Below are 6,846 nucleotides of genomic sequence, written 5' to 3' on the forward strand. Positions count from 1 at the left end.
TGCAAACCTATATCTTCTAAATAGTCCTTTGTCCTCTCAAGGAGTGATGTGCCCTTCTGATTGGGTTTATGGTAGTGACTGTAGCAATGACCTTAGTAACATTTACAGTTCTCTCACATCTGATCCTAATGTATTTCCAGAGCTTTTATCTTCCCCTGCTTGTCTCTGTTTGATGGTCACCAATAGAATGAGCCTTAAAAGACACTTGGGAAAAAAAAGACACTTGGAGTCTCATCACATCTCTTACCCTTGTGTCATTTTGTTATTCAAAGCTAACCCACATTTGACTCTCCAGAGGGTTTTCAGAATATTATTTTCAGTAAATAAGGAGGAAACTACCCATCTTTCTCCTATGACAGTTGAAGGATTAGACGTGCTCATCTTTTTTAAAAAAAAAAGTGCTCATCTTTGTGTTGGCAAGGAAACTCTTTACTAGAGCACCAGAGCTCCTTGCTTAGAGAGTCTACCTTAATAATGTGGATGAAGCAAAGGTTCCAAGACTTTCCTTTTTTGACACAGCAAGACTCAAAAGGAAAGAAATATCCATTAGCCATCAGAATGTGAAGTGTATAAAGTATAAAATCCAAGAAACTTGGAAGTTGTGAAAAATGAAATAGAATATTTAATAACAAAGCACTTGGATTGGTCATTTACAACTGAACAATCATATGGCTAATTATGGCTAGAACACAAAAGTGAAGAGGAATTATATCACATTATCCTCAGGAATAACATTTTCTGAAATACAGTGCTGCCCGTTGAATAACAACTATACATTTACAAGGAAAAACTAGTTAACACACCTGTGGTGTTAAGTTTTGTTGTTGTTTTTTTTGGTCCAAAATCTGTTAACTTACTTTTCCATGTGAATGGGTGGGGATATGCAAATAGAATATGCTAGCCTATCCAAGGTGATTGGATAGTCACATCAATCCATAAGGGGTTTAGCTTGTATTGCTATTAAATGGAGAGCATCCAACAGCAGAACAAAAGGGTATTCCCCATCAACAAAAGAAGAAGAAAGCAAATGTAGTGTGTCCTTCAGAACCAGAGATTTTTGCTTCAGACAATTTAGGACTTATGCAAGTAGCAGCCATAACAGCCACATTAGAGAACCAGAGATCTAGCATGAGATGAGACCTTGGGATTGTTACACTGTGGAATCGGAGCTAAGAATCTTTTTGTCCAAGTTTGTTGCAGGATGAATGGGGGGTAAGAGAGCCATAATTGGCAGAACTGAGAGCTCTGTGATACTGGTCTAAAACCTTGATGCTCAAATCTGAGGCACCTGGGAGCACATTTCGGAAGCTGTCCTGACTAGCTGCTACTAACCTCAATTTTTATTTCCCCAAATGGTTCTGTGTAGTCTTTGAGCTATCATATCAGACCTTGGACTCAGTAAAGTGATAAGACTGGTGTTGAGATGAATAGAAAGACATACAGATGTATGGGGGACAGGTCTGACCTCATGGCAACTAGTTTTGTGTTGTTGATGTTGTTGACAGGGACAATTCCCCTTTGTGAAATTGGTAAAAGTCAGATATGGTAACCCTACACAGCACTTGTTCTTTTTACAACATTTATTACTAAAATGTATGCACCAAACATTAATAACAAAGATGAAAAAATGAAAGATTTTTGCCAATGTTTACTGCCTAAAAGTGAAATTGATCAATCATACAATCAAGATTAACTGATGATTAAAAGGTGAACATTGCAAATACAGAGGAAATATCAGTAGCTGGAAAAGATACTGTTGATAATAGAAAGGATGCTGTTGGATTTTTGCAAGATCAATAACATATTTATAGGAAATACCTTTTTTTCAACAACATTCATAGCAATAAAATAGGTAGAACCTGCCAGATGGAATAAACAGAAAACAAATTAACTACATCTGTGAAAAGAGGTGAAGGAAGAAGTTCACTATCATCAGTCAGAACAAGCTAGGCCAGCAGCCAAATATGGAACAGACCATTAATTGCTTATATGTAAGTTCAAGTTGAAGCTATAAAAAATTAAAATAAGTCCAGACAATCAAAGTATAACCTTGGGAATGGTCCTCTTGTATTTAGAGACAATTAAAAAATGTATTTGACAACCTGAGCAATGATGACCAAATATCAGATGATTTGTAGGATGGCATCAAACACAGCACACATGTGAAATATCAAAGATCACTAAAAAGCAGGAAAGTGGGGAAGGCAAAAATGGATATCAGAAGGAACTCTGAAACTAACTCTTGAACATAGAGTAGTTAAAGCTAATGGAAGAAATAGTAAAAGAACTGAATATATTTCAAAGAATTGCTCGAGAAGACAAAGTAGAGTGTTACAATTAAATGTGTAAAGATCTTTTTTTTTTTACCTTCAAGTTGAGCATGACTCATAGCGACTCTATGAACTAAAGGCCTGAAGCCTCTCTACAACTATTGACATTTATCAAAGTTCATAAAGTTTCTGGAAGCAAGTTGTTTAGGAAGTGGATGTCACTCGGGCTTCCAAACCTGTCATAGAATGTTACTGGTTGAGTTGCCTGCGATGCATAGCAACCTGATGTACAGCAGCTCTGAACTCTTCCCTGTGCTGAGCCAGTCTCACTAATTCTGACACATGAACTCCCATTGCCCCTGTTACTGTATCAATCCATATGATCCAGGGTCTCCTTCTCCTGCGTTGTCCATCCACCCTTCCGAGCCTAATGTCCTTCTCCAAGGACCGACCGATCTCTCCTGGCCACATGCCCAAAGTAAGTAAGGCTAAACTTCAAAATCCTAGCCTCCAAGGAAAGACTTGGTTTCACCCTCTCCAAGACAGACCTATTTGGTTTTTTGGCAGTCCATGCTATGTTTAAAACTCTTCTCCAGCACCACAACTCAAAGAAAAGGCATCTATTATTCTGTCATCCTTAGTCATTGTTCAACTCTCTGAAGCTTGACAAATAATTGAGAAGACTATATGGCCTGAGCTGGACAGATCATTGTATCTAGACTGATTTCGTTGCTCTTCAGCACTCTGGAGAGATTCCCTGATAGTAGATTTTTGCAGTGCCATTTGTCTTTTAATTTCCTGACTGCTGGTGTTAAGAATATTGATTGTGGAGCCAAGCAAGCTGTAATTCTTAACAACTTCAATCTCTTCTCCATCTAATATGGTGGTGTCAATTGGTCCCGTGGTGAGAATCTTTGTCTTCTTGATGTTGAGCTTCAATTCATATTGAAAATGAAAGTCCTTGACCTTTTGTAGAAAGTGCTTCAGGTCCTCTTCAGTTTCAGCAGGCAAGGTTGTGCCCTTTGCATATCATAGGTTTTAATGAGTCTTTCTCCAATACTGATACCACACTCTTCCTCATTAAGCCCTGCCTCCCAAATGATCTGTTCTGCATACAGATTGAAAAAGTATGGAGACAAAATACATCCCTGACACACTCCTTTCCTGATTTTGAACCATGCAGTGTTTCCTTGCTCTGTTCTGAGGACTGCTTCTTGGTCCAAATGTAGGTTTCATATAAGCACGATCAAGTGCTCTGAGATTCCCGTTTTCCTCAAGGTTAGCCACAATTTACTGTGATCCACAGAGTCAAATGCCTTTGCATAGTCAATGAAACAGAGGTAGACATTCTACTGGTACTCTGTACTTTCAGCCAAGATCTATCTGACATTGGCTATAATGTCCCTAGTGCCACGACCTCTTCTAAACACAGACTGTATTTCTGATAGTTCTCTGTCAATGTACTGCTCAAGTCTTTTCTGGATAATCTTCAGCAGAATTTTACTAGTGCATAATACTAGTGATATTGTAAGATAATTTCCATACTCTGTCGGGTCACCTTTCTTTGGAATGGGAATAAATATGGATCTCTTCCAGTCAGTTGGCCAAGTAGTTGTCTTCCAGATTTCTTGGCACAACTTGGTGAGCACATGCAGGGCAGCATCTGTTTGCTGAAATACATCAATTGGTATTCCATCAATTCCTGGGGCTTTATTATTTTTTTTTTTGCCAAGTCCTTCAGAGAAGCCTGAACTTCCTCCTTCATTACTGTTGCCTCTTGCTCATATGTTATTTCTTGAAATTCTTCTGTGTCAGCCAATTCTTTTTGATACAATGACTCTGTATACTCCTTCCATCTGCTTTTAATACTTCTTCAATCATTCAATATCCTGCCCATACCATCCTTAAACATTGAAACTCTTGGCTTTAATTTATTCTTTATTTCTTTCAACTTAAGAAATGCTGAGCGATTTCGACCCTTTTGATTTTCTGACTCCAGCTCCTTGCACATTTCATTATATATTTCACCTTGTCTTCCCGAGTAGCCCTTTGAAAACTGCTATTTAACTATAAAACTTCTTGAGTTCTTCCCTTTGCGTTGGCTACATGGCACTCTACTGCAACATTCAGAGTCTCTTCTGACATCCATTTTGGTCTGCCAGATGTGCAGGCTGGATTTAGAAGAGGTCGTGGTACTAGGGATATTATAGCTAATGTCAGATGGATCTTAGCAGAAAGCAAAGAATACCAGAAGAATGTCTATCTGTGCTTCATTGACTATGCAAAGGCTTTTGACAGTCTGGATCACAGCAAGCTGTGGCTGACTCTGAGAAGAATGGGAATCCCAGAACATTTGATTGTGCTAATGCGAAACTTATACTTGGACCAAGAGGCAGTTGTCAGAACAGAACAAGGAGACACTACATGGTTCAAAATCAAGAAGTGGGTCCGTCAGGGATGTATTCTGTCTCCATACCTTTTCAATCTGTATGCAGAACAGATCATCTGAGACGCTGGGCTATACGAAGAGGAATGTGGCATCAGGATGGGTGGAAGAGTCATCGACAACCTGCGTTATGTAGATGACACAACCCTGCTTGCTGAAACTGAGGAGGACCTGAGGTGCTTGCTGCAGAAGATCAAGGACTTCAGCCTCCTATATGGACTGAAGCTAAACGTCAAGAAAACAAAGATTCTCACCACTGGGCCAATTGGCAGCATCAGTATGGATGGTGAAGAGATTGAGATAGTTAACAGTTTTAATTTTCTTGGCTCCACAATCAACACTCTTGGTAACAGCAGCCAGGAAATCAGGAGATTAATTGCATTGGGAAAGTTGGCTGTGAGGGACCTCTCAAGAGTACTGAAGAGCAATGATGTCAGGCCGGAGACTAAGGTGCGCCTGATCCGGGCTATAGTCTTCACAATTATATGCTATGCATCAGAGAATTGGACAGTGAATAGGGTTGATAGAAATAGAATTGATGCCTTTGAGCTGTGGTGCCGGAGAAGAGTATTGAATATACCATGGACTGCTAGGAGAACAAACAGGTTTATCCTGGAAAGGGTGAAGCCAGAGTGTTCCCTGCAGTCAAGGATTCTGAAGCTTCGTCTGACATATTTTGGGCATGTTGTAAGGAGGGACTGGTCCTTGGAGAGGGACATCATATTTGGCAGAGTGGAGGGGCGGCAAAGGAGAGGAAGACCTTTGGTGAGATGGATTGATTCTGTGACTGGAGCGGTGGGAATAAGTGCGTTTGAGATGGCTAGGTTGGCACAGGATAGAACAGCATTTAGAGCTCTTGTACATAGGGTCACTATGAGTCGCAAGCAACTCGATGGCACATAACAACAACAACAACACTTCTTAGTAATGACTTTTTGCATTCTTTATAAATAATATTCTTGATATCTTCCCACAGCTTATCTGGTCTTCATTCATTAGTGTTCAAGGCCTCAAACCTATTCCTGATTTGGTTTTTAAATTCATGGGAGATAAACTCAAGGTCAAATTTTGATTCCTGTGGATATGATTTAACCTTCTTTAGTTTTAATTTAAACTTGAATATGAGCAATTGATGGTCTGTTCAGGATTGGAGGAAGATTACCCAATCACCTGCTATATGCAAATGGAATAACCTTGCTTACTGAAAGTGAACATTACTTGAAATACTTTAATGAGGATCAAAGCTTTTCGTATGGATTATATTTTGTTGTTGTTGTTGTTAGGTGCTGTCAAGCCATAGATGACTCATTGCAACCCTATGAACAAAAGACCTGAGCACTGTTCATAGAGTTTCCGGAGGCAAGCCATTTTGAAAGTGGATGCTACTCCTGCTTCAAAGCTTGTTTTAATTGGGAAGCTCCACCAAATACTGTCCACCATGCTTAACCATTATTGCATTCGGCACATCAGTGTCACAGTGTTTAGCATCACAGCAATTATATAGTCGATTATACTTTAATATAAAGGTGAAAAAAAATCCTTACAACTGGACCAGTAGCCAACATCATCAGTAACTGACAGAAGACTAAAGTAGTCAATGACTTTTTATTAATTACTTGGACTCACAATCATTGTCCATAGAAGCAGCAATCAGGATATCAAAGGGCTTGGGGCAAATGTGTACCAAAATACTTCTTAAAGGGGAAAAAAGTTCCTTTGATGCTTTCAGGACTGATCCAAATCATGGTCTTTTCAATTGCTTCCTATAGGAAAGAAAAAACTTGGCAATGAATGAGGAAGGCCAAAGAAGAACTGATGTCTTTGAATTGTGGTATTGAAGAATATTTTATGTGTGGTTAACTGCCAGAAAAAAGAAATTAATAAATATGCCTTGTTGTAGTTGTGTATTGTTGAATAGGAATAGACCCATAGTTGCCCTTCTGGTGGGTTTTCAGCGGTAGTTAATTGAATGAGAGGAGATTGTCCATCCTCCCATGGAGCTGCTGAAAGATTTGAATTGCATGCCTTCAGGATTACAACAGAGCTTCTTGCCACTAGCCCACCAGTGCTCCCCAAATGCGCTTTAGAAGTAGTACAACCAGATGCTTTTTGGAAGTATCTGGGATGCAT

Source organism: Elephantulus edwardii, unplaced genomic scaffold, assembly GCF_000299155.1.
Source record: "Elephantulus edwardii isolate Elephantulus edwardi_28Jun2011 unplaced genomic scaffold, EleEdw1.0 scaffold00307, whole genome shotgun sequence".
Classification (NCBI taxonomy): domain Eukaryota; kingdom Metazoa; phylum Chordata; class Mammalia; order Macroscelidea; family Macroscelididae; genus Elephantulus; species Elephantulus edwardii.